We start from the raw sequence: 10,990 nt of genomic DNA on the forward strand, positions 1-10,990 counted from the left end.
TACTTCCTGTTTGTAACTTTGTGAGCCATTTCCTGATCATGTTCCTTGACCCATACTCTGACCTCTGGTGACAGCAACCAACAGAACTGCTCAAAGATAAGAATCTCACCAACCTGTTCCTTGGTTCCGCTTGGTCACTTCCACTTGTGAAAGAGTTCCCTTGGTAGTGGAGCTCCCAGGGGGTCTCGTCCTGCATGATGTCAAGTTCTGTGGACTTCTGTCTGAAGACATCTACACTGATTTCATATTTGGTTAATAAGGCTTTGCAATATATAGCATATATTATGTTAGAATATAGAATATGTCTCTTTTTTAAATGATGGTATTTGTCTTTTTCAGTTACAATTTCTGATGTGATGGCCTTTTAAAGTCTTTCCTTGGAATAAAACTAAAGACATATGAGAAAAATTACCATCAGTACAACTCATGTTACAGTCAGAACTGTCAGTTAAGATGGCTTAACAACAACCAAAAGTGTCTTCTAAAGCCATACAACACAACAGTGAATGGGTTTCGGGCTTTTTTAAATCACTGGGGAGGAAATTGAAAATGGGGACTATCTAGGGTTTTTGCATTTCAAATATGGTAAGTGTATCATAAGACTCAAATGTGTCAGTATGTTTGCTCGTGTCTGTGTGAGGGTGTCTTGAGTGACAATGATTATGAGTTCACAGAGGCACCGTTGAGCAGAGAGTAAATGACAGCATGCTGAGAAGGAAATGAACAGAAAATGAAGATTGTACAGTACCTTAATGATAGGGGGCATGAGATGAACATTGCTTAATTCTAATCACAAAATAACTTGGTTGGTGTTTTCTTTCAGAACTGCCCAATATAGCTCCAGTTGCTGCTCAGCCAAACAAAAGAAGGCAAATATCTATTTTGCATCAATAATCTAATGGTACATTTCAGTTCCCACATATCCACGAACACACCCTGTAGACACAAATCTTTTTCCCCATTGACAACCTTAACACAGACTAAATGTGTTCCTGTGAACATCTAGTACAGATGTTGTGAAGATATATGACACTCATGATAATGCTGGGTAGAAAAAGTCCCTCACCTCACCGCCATTCTCTTGCTCCTCAAATGAGACTGTGTGGACCAATTGTGATTTGTGATCTTTCAGGACAGCAACAGCACGTAGAAATCACCTTTGACTGAAGAGACCTGTTTCACAAAGGAATTCTGTTGACATATGATCTGGCTTCGCTTTACATTTCAGAACTCTTAACCCTTTATTCTGCACAGATCAGATAACAAAATGTTGCTAAAGTTCCAAGGTCCAGGCTTAAATCAAAGGGGGATCATGTCTTTACTGTTTTAGCTCCAACGCCGTGGAACAAACTCCCTTTCAGCATCAGATCAGCTGAGTCAGTGCCTCAGTTTAAAAAGCTTTTTAAAGCCTAACTGTACAGACGGGCATTTGCATAACATTTTTATAATGTCTACTCAAATGTTTTTATGTCCTTTGTATATTTTGTTTTATCTCTCTATGTTTGACCACTTCTTGAAATCCCTGTTTTTATTGCCTTCTCTGTGTATGTTGTTCTTTTGAAATTTTTTTTTTATTTCTCTGTTTGCTATCTTTGCATCTATATTTTATAGTATTGTATTTTTTGAAGCACCTTGTAACTCTGGTTTTGAAAGGCGCTATAGAAATAAAGTTTATTATTATTACTACTATTACTATTATTATTATTATTATTATTATTATCATTATTATTACATCTGTGATAGGTCATAATGCATGTTGTCTCTGTACAACACAAGATTTCCTATTACAAAGACCTGAGAGTCCTGCAATATTTTAATAGTACAATATAGACATTTGAAGAGGCTCATGAACACTTGCCATGTCACTTCACACACATGCTTCAACCTTCTGTTACTGGCTGTCCTCATTTGCTTTCAACTTTAAAAAAAAAAATAATAATAATAATCTCATAATCTTCTATTGTTCGACACATCTTGCAGGAATTTGAGAACCTTTTTTTAAACAGTAGCCAAAAATTCTGTGACGCTCATAAGCTCACACAGAAAGAGTAAAATAACACTTGGAGGTAATTCTCAAACCAAAGACTTACGAGTCAAGCTTAAATCTGTGAACACTGGACATCTCATTAAGCAACCAATTTACAAGAGTCAAGTTCAGCCGTAAGTATGTGCATCAGGTCCCACTCAATGGACCGAATGCTTAAAGACTGCCTGCATGCCTCCTGGTTTAGAATCATTGCCATTTCAACTAATCAACTAGGCAATGGCATCTGCTCTTGCCAGTTTGGAAAGCATGGATGTGTGTGATGAGCAGGGTGGAGTGAATGACATCTAGAGAGGAAACTGCAATTAATCTTAAAGCATAATGCCAGCAACATTATGAGAATATTTAGTGTAATATTAACAGACTAATTTTAATTTTAATGGCTTAGCCCTCAGGAAGATGAATTGTTGTAAACAAAAACATTTTAGAAGAATGGAAATTATATCTTACATATAATAAACTTATCAGGATATTATAGGGATATTATACAAGATAAAGTATGTATGTATATTTATATATTAAGGACAAAATAATGTGACTATTTTGTACCTTAGCCTAGAAATGATTGTAATGAAATTATAGGAATATTACATATGTGGCAGAAAATATCATAATATATATTGAGTATTATGAACAAACTATAATTTAAAATATTGTAGGAGGATTATTATGATGTTTCTTTAAAGGGAAAACTGCTATATTGCGCTACTAAATTGTCATCCCAGATTTTTCAGGCCAGCAAACAAGACAACAGCCCACCAGCAGCAGCTTTTCGTTGGCTGAGATGAGACATGATCGCTTCTGAAGTGTGAGGACATTTCAGCACGGGCTAATTAATTGTAATAAGGCTGGCTGGCACATACGTTGGCAATGACAGCCATGGGGTGAGAGGCGAAGGCTCAGCTTCCCTACTAAACCCAGTGTGGAGTTTGAGCCGTCAGGCCGCTGCGCTCCAGAGACTTGCTCTGGCACTCACCTAGATACACATCTGCTCTGATTAATCGCCTGCTTCGCCCAGTGCATACATTTCATTATCAGCTTTAAGTGGGCGAAAACAACAAGGATCAGGGCATTGAGCAAAGCTGTGACGAGAGGAAAGATGAAAGGAGGAAATATGAGTGTAATATATTGGGTGTGTAAAAGAAGTAGATGGCTAATGGCCCTCCTCATTTTCCCCTTAGTGACATTAAATAATGTTTTATCTTTATCAACCTCTATTGACAACCAATTGCAACTGCAAAATCACTTAACTCCTCATACACAGTTCATTAAACCCTGTTATCCCCTTGAGCTATGGTGGCTTGCCATTGGCGCCATATTCAATAAATCCAACAAAAATATCTAATGAATAGGTGAAATACAGAAATAATAATACAGCTTTGTCAGGACACATTTTAACTTTTGAGGGTGAAATGTTTTATGACACAGGTTGCTCTCTTGTTGCAGAGTGAGTGTGCTGCACAGGAGGGGGCTTGCTTAGCACCAAGCCAAACAATGGTTGAGTCACCAGTATTGATCAAAGTCCTATAACACACCCACAAAATGTATTCACTGTAACAGCTGAGGGTTAAGAGCCTTGCTCAAGGGCAACTTAACAAAAGATTTTGAGAAGGTGGTGTGTGATACACGCTTCTCAGCCTTCAAAAGGTGGGAAACGAAAGCGGTTTGGATGAGGGGGCTTTACCCTCCACCACATACCCGGTGAAGGATGAACCCTTACTCAGGCTACAGCCAAAGGTAATTCACCAAGATTCTCTCGTCCATCAGCTCTTCCATTGATTTTATGATTGTTCTTGTCCTTGCTTATCAAGAGCAAAGCCCTTCTGAGTTTGGTTTCAAAATGTAAGAAAAACTCAAAAGAGCAAGATACAAACCATTCTTATTCTCACAGACGTTTCATCTCTTGCCAAGTCCACTCGCAGATTCAACATAGAGCAACACTGCCATCCCCTGGCAGTTTCAGTTTAGAGCTTTGGCTTTTATCCATACAGACTGTGCTGCAGAGGGCACCAAACTTGTAAGAAATAGCATAGTTATGCAGGTCTGGGATTCAGCCTTTGGAGCACAACAGTGGAACTTGAAATGAAATGGGTCAAGGAGATTTAGATCTGGGCCATTATTGTCAAAGAGAACAATGAGCATAGACTTGGGAGTAATTGGTAGAAAAGGGTAAGCATTTGTCATGTTAGTTCAGACTGGGCTCTGTGCATACCTAATAGGGTTTCACACAAATTACAAAGGCATATTGGCTTTATTACAACCAACACTATATTTGCGATCCCCAAGCATAATGAATATGTGTCGCCTTTCAGCTGTCTGATTAAAGGAGACCTATTATGCTAAGGGAGATTTCCTTTTCTTTTTTGATTATAAAGCAGGTCTAGGTGCTATATAAATACTGTGAAAGTATCAAAATGCTCAGTAAAATGAGAAATGCACACAGCCCGTATTCAGAAACTGTGCCTTTAAATGAGCCATTTGGACTTCCGTAAATTTGTGATGTCACAAATATGCGCTCAGAGTTTCACCTACCATTGCCTTGGAGGGGTGCCCTGCCAACAACAAGACATAAAAACAACACTGCGCTGTTGTTGGATGTCAGGAAGCAAATTTGTCATTGCACAGCCTTCCAAAGGCTGGATAACCTTATCCTCAGTGGTGGCCATCACAATTTACCAGTAAGTTTTACCCAGAGCCCTTGTTTTACCTAGCTACAGTAGGTTACAATCCATTACCTGTGGTTGGCCTGGACATGTGTCACTCAGAAAACAGTCAGCCAATCAGATGTTCCAAATGTTTGTAAATACACCATGACAAAGACAATATTAAACTGGGAAAGGGGTATAATATGACCTCTCTCTTTCTCCAGTCTCCATTTGCCCACTCCACAAACTGAATATTTAGTAGAACAATTGTTTGACATTTTAGGAAATATTCATATTTTCTTTCTACCAGAGTGTTAGATGAGAAGATTGATACCACCTCTTGTCTGTGTGTTAAATATAAGGCTACAGCCAGCAGCCAGTTGGCTTTAGCCTAACATTGGAAAGATTGGAAACAGAGAAAAAAACTTGCCTGGCTCTGTGAAAGGCAACAAAATCCTCTAAATCAAAGGCACCTCTAAATCTCACTCATTTGTTTAAAGAGGACCTATTATGTAAATTTCAGCTCTAAATTTTTATTTTTGGACTCCACTAGAGTAGCTTAGCATGATTCACAGTTCAAAAAACTCCTTATTTATCTTATACTGGCCCCTTATGTAGCCCCTCAATATACACAGTTTCTCTTACACTCCGTTTTAGCTCCTGTCTCTTTAAGGCCCCCCTCCCGATGAGTCCACTCTGTTCTGATTGGCCAGCTTTATGTATCAGAGTTGTGTAACTTTACTGTCAATGCAAACCAAACATTTCCTGCTTTACTGCTTCATTGGGAGACTTTCATTGTGAACAATTTACAGGAAGTAACAATGTGTTCATTACTGAATTAGTGGAGCTTCCCTAGCAGCGCTAAAAACCAGTCAAAACAACAACATGTGGAGCTATTTGTTCAGCGGATCAGTTATAAATAATGCAGAGAGGAATAGTACAAGCAGAAACAGCCACAGTGAGATGTTAATTGAAGAGCTGCAGACAACCAGCACACCTCCGACAGGTAAACTACTTATTTTACTTTGCTGTGCTGTGTAATGGAGTCGTGGCTACTCCCTGCAAGGAGCTGTGAACTCACGCGCTGTGCACGTAGCAGATGTCCATATGAAGAAATCCGTCACAAACTGACATCAGCTCGGGCTGAAAGTCGAAAAAAACGTTTAAAACTTGTGCTTTTTGCTCACAGGGATTACTGCTACATACGTTTATCTCATTATTTGACACGTTGGCCACTTTTAACATGATCATCCGATATTGTGACATTATATATATGTCTGAAAATAAGGGAAAGCGTAATACGTCCCCTTTAATCTCTACAAAAACCAAACTGTAAAAATAACAAGTGTTTTTTATGGGGGTGTGTGCAGGACTATTTCTTGTCTGAAAGCAGTGACTTCCAGCAAGAAATAGCCTAATGCTACCCTAACAACAAATACCAAAAAAACATGTCATTTTTATACTTTGATTTTTGTAACAATAGGCAGACTGTGTTACTTCTGGACAGGCTAGCTTTCCCCCCGCTTTCCAGTCTTTGTGCTATGCTAAGCTAAGCTAAGCGGCTCCTGCCTGAAGTTTTGTATTTAGCATACAGATATGAGAGACATTTCCAAAATGTTGCACTATTCCATTATAGCATTGATTGATATTATAGCATATAATGTCATTTTTACATGCCCAACAGTGGTAATTTACGGTGGCTGATAAGGGCTAACGTGCTTCAACTGAAGAAAACACATGCAAATAGACAAAATACAAGCAAATTAACTATCTTCATCAATTTGACAACATATGCGCACCATTTAGAAAACATGCTGCAAATACCACAACACAACACATTACAGACACAACAACAGAAGAGTTTCCAGAGGACACTTAAGAGTGATGAACACGTCAATAACTCATAAGCGAAACATTAGCCGGAATAGTGATTTCATATTTAATCATTCTGTTTCAAAACTATTATTCATTATATTCATCATTCATCATTATCATTAATCTTCATCTTTTAAATGAAATTAGTGCATGCTGTCATTCAAACATTAAATTATACTCCAAAGACATGCAAAGTAAGATTTTGACCATTTTTTTAAAATGTAAAACAACAAACATAAATACATTAAAATTGTAATTCTAGATAGCAGCGTTGTTGATTTGTTCACACAATGTCGCATCACTGAACAATCAAGTTCAAATAAGTAACAAAAATAAAAGCCCTATAACTCATATGAACCATATAAAAGGCAGCTCCAGTAATATGAAGAGTTTTACATGTTTTTTTTTAGTAATACTGGGATGGTATCATGCCTCTGTGATGATCAGTGTAGGACAGAAAAGAGAGAAACTTCCTGTGATTCAGGAGTACAGATTAGGATGAGATAGAAAGACACAGATGACCGCAGACTGTTCCTCTTTGTCTGTCTCTGTCTGCCTCACTATCCGCTGGACTGCCTTTCGATCTGTCTTCATCTTCCTCTATTCGCTTCTCTTTTACATTGTTGACTTTAACACACACACACACACACACACTAAATTGATTGGGAATCACAGGATAAACTTGTTAAAGGTTACCCAGTAACCAGACACTGGCAAGCAGATTTGACTTATTGGAAAAGTTTCTTCTGGAGGCAGAAACAATCTCACTGGTAAAGTTAGACCTCACTGAGCAAAGCCCGAGAACCTCAGTTTTGTCTGTCTGAAGCCCTTTGGAAAAGGTAAGAGGTGGAAGGAGCTAAAATAAATCAAATAAGGGATTCATTCATGATACTGACAGTTTCATGAAAGATTGAATCAGTCAACCAAAATAACAGGGTTTGAAACCTTTATCACTACCACTTTAATTTTGCTTTCAGGCCCTCCATCGACCTGTGCCTGTTTGTGACAGGCCAATTTCTCAATGCCTAGAGAGGACAGTGCCTGTCCCCTGAACGCCTCTCAGATCGGTAGACATGACAATTTACCAATGCTCCCTAAACGTATCACACCAGAATATCTGGAGACTACAATTTTGAGTTGAGCTGAAGTTAATTGGATGAACTGTAGTACCCGTTCAAAACGTGCCTGAGACATCCTGCACTACGTCTTGAACATATATACAAAGTTCCTGTGCGTGAGAAACGGGAATAGAGCTTAACTCGCTAAACTTTTTCAATTCATTTACTATGGTAGTTCTTATCACTACAAGTGTAATCCCATCTCCAACCACAATGTGGATTGCAATGGCAGGGTGGTGCTGTCCGTATTTCTGCTTGTTGAATGCACATGCAAAAGAAGAAGCAGAAGCAACGCAGTGTATGAGGTATTTTTATATATTTCTGAATATACCTTGAACGTACATGCCAAGTTTCATTCAAGTTTTGCTTAAGTCTCTTAAATGTTTTCAAGTCATTAACACTACAGATGTAGTCCCACCTTTGACCACAATGTGGGTTGCAATGGCAGAGTGGCACTCTCTGTATTACTGTTGGTTGACTCCACAGGCTGAAGAAGAAGCAAATCAACGTTATATATGAGGTAATTTTTTATATATTTCTCAAGAACCGCTCATCCAAACAACATCAACAATGCACTTCCTCATTTCCCAGCAAACAGGAAAAAAAATTCCAATCATACTTGTTATAAGCACAAATTATTTATTGCAATTAACTGAAAAAACATAGCATACTTTTGATAAACTGATCTCAAGTTGAGGTCCCCTTAGTAGCTTGTTCTGGAGCTTTCACACATATCACAGGTTTCCTTTGCAGCTGGAACTTGTTTAAACTTTCCATTATTATGAGCGTTTTTAGGGCTTCTTGACAAAACACATTTCTGCTATTGTAGGTTTGCTAGTTAGACCTGATGAATGACACAATTATTTATAAAAGAAAGAAGTCACCTACTATATTTGTATTTCATATTTCTATTTTAACTTCCATCTTCAATTCTAGCGTTCTTACAGGGGTTCTTTGGCTCCACCTTTATGGTTAAATTCTAAACTTTTTCCCTCAGGAAACATGTACAACTTTAACATTAGCCATTGGTGTCTGTCAAATTCAGGTGCTCTCTGAATGTGTCTGAAATCTGGTGGCAGAAGCAAAACAAGCCTAAAGGTTAGAAAAGCAGGTTTGTGCCTGATGGTGACAGGTTCAAACCAGTCCCAAAACATCAGACGGTGGCTGCACTGGGAAGTTTCCAGGTGTGAGTTTGTGTGTGATCAGAGCTTGGGTCCTAGTGAGACTCCCCTGAATAAATAAAGGTTTACAAAATGCCCTCAAAGTGGCACATTGAGTTGCATACAGCAGCTTTGCTTACACACATTAAACTGTTATTGCCTTTGGTACACAGCATGGAGGAGAGAAATGGGAAGGAGGCAAAAGTCTATCTAAAAGTAGGGGAAATAAAGATTTGAACCAGTGTTGATGTCACATTCTATGAATTCTAAGACTTGACTGCAGAGAGAGAGAAATGTAGACATTGAACATTCCTTAACCTTTTTGTTGTCCCATTTTGCCAGTTTGGAGTAAGCATTTCAGTAGACACAGAGCCACATTAAAACTCAGACTCTGTCTTTTTTCACTACATGCCATTATAAACACAGATACAGGCATGCAAACATGCTGCTGATCTCGGGCAGATCTACGACCATTTCCCATGTGTCTGTGTGAGTGTCGTGTTTCTCCATACTCTGCAGGTAAGTCCCTTTAGAGAAGGAGTAGCCCCCAGTGACGTACACACAGCCCAGCATGGACACCGCCCTGCACTCTATCCTCCTCTCCTTCATGCTGGCAAGCGGGATCTACTCATCTGTCTTTGGGTCGAATCGTTCAGCAAAGGTGGTCTGGTCCCCTACCAGGTACATATTGCTGTTCAAAGACACCAGACACATCCCTTACTCTGCAGGCAGCAACGACATGACAATAACTGGGTTTCCATCCAAGCATTTTGATGCAAATGTGGATATACTGACTTAAAACGGCTAAATTGGAAACAGCAAATTTTGAACTCACGTCTTTCTGCACGTACAGTTAAGAGCAGATGTGATTATTTAGTGCTCATGAAGCAGTATTCTTGTTATCGGAATTACCTGGATGGGGACAAGGGGTTAGGATACTCCACTGGTCAACGTCCACCTTGTAACTTTGGATCTTGTTGTAGCTATAGCTGCCCTTGAAGCCATATTACCACCTGCTACATAGATATTGTTTCCCAACACAATCACTGAAGCATCCCCTAAACCTGTAACCATCAGTTGAAAGGAATAGTTCCAAGAAGTCACTGCTTCTGGACAAGAAATAATTACAACACATAAACCCCCATAAAAGCCATAAGTTGTTGTTTTTACACTTTGATTTTTGTGCATATTAAACAAACAAAATATATGTGCATTGACCGGAGGTCTAACATCAGCACTTTACAATATTCTCAATAATAATTGTCTTGAATATGAAAGACCTCTTACAAAACACAAATGAAGCTTAGCGAAAGTTCAGTCAGGAAGACATCTTTTGCATGCTCAGGTAGTTAGTATTATTTCTCAAACCATCTGTCATTCCCATCCCTAACGCATGCTCAATTATAATTTCCTTGCTGTCATTCCACTGGGTGTCAATTAAGACTGTTCACATCAGCTGATCACATCTAACCAATAGCGAGGTGACACACCTTCATTTGTCAGCCTATCATAATGTAGCTGTCTTTTTAAATATGTTTTCTTCTTCTCTTCCTTAGTGCTTTCATGCTGCTGTTTTGCACGCCCCACCACCTCCCCATCACCGCCCAGTCTTCGCAGATTCATCAGTGCATCGTCTCATCAACCTCATCAACCTCATCAGCCTCAGCAGAAGTCGTCAGCCACCACCACCACCAGTGTCTGGGCTCCGTGGGGGGATTGATCTTGCTGCTGCTCAGGACTGATGTCCTTCAATTCAAAATCTCCCTGTAGAGTCTAAGCATTATCAAAGCAAAGCATAATCTTCATATCATCTGTATAATAAACAATTCTTTTTGCTTCATTCACTTGTCTCTCTTGATTGAAATGGGAGTTGAATCTAAATTGCTCATATGATGATGCTGTCTGGCACACACTTTTGGAGCAAGCTCAAACATTTTTAATCTCCACTAAGCACAGACTAATTCAATTCAATATCTTGCACAGAACACACTATACACCCGTTAAGATGCACAAACTTAACAATAATATCTCACCTATGTGCCAGAAATGTACGTATGTAATGAGTTTTGGAAATATATTAGTACAACCACCTCAGAAATTATGGAAAGGAATATTCCACAGGATCCTAAAGTGTCGACCCTAGGAGAC

General features: G+C 39.0%; 1 long non-coding RNA gene across 1 annotated transcript; it reads left to right on the plus strand.

The window, feature by feature from the left end:
* Positions 1 to 5,137: 5,137 nt before the first annotated feature.
* On the plus strand, positions 5,138 to 10,630 carry LOC137189591 (uncharacterized). Its single transcript, XR_010929670.1, has 3 exons — positions 5,138 to 5,695; positions 9,362 to 9,523; positions 10,399 to 10,630. It is a non-coding gene; the product is annotated as an uncharacterized lncRNA (long non-coding RNA).
* Positions 10,631 to 10,990: the final 360 nt, after the last annotated feature.

The sequence above is a fragment of the Thunnus thynnus genome, chromosome 1 (genome assembly GCF_963924715.1).
Source record: "Thunnus thynnus chromosome 1, fThuThy2.1, whole genome shotgun sequence".
In the NCBI taxonomy this organism is placed as follows: Eukaryota; Metazoa; Chordata; class Actinopteri; order Scombriformes; family Scombridae; genus Thunnus; species Thunnus thynnus.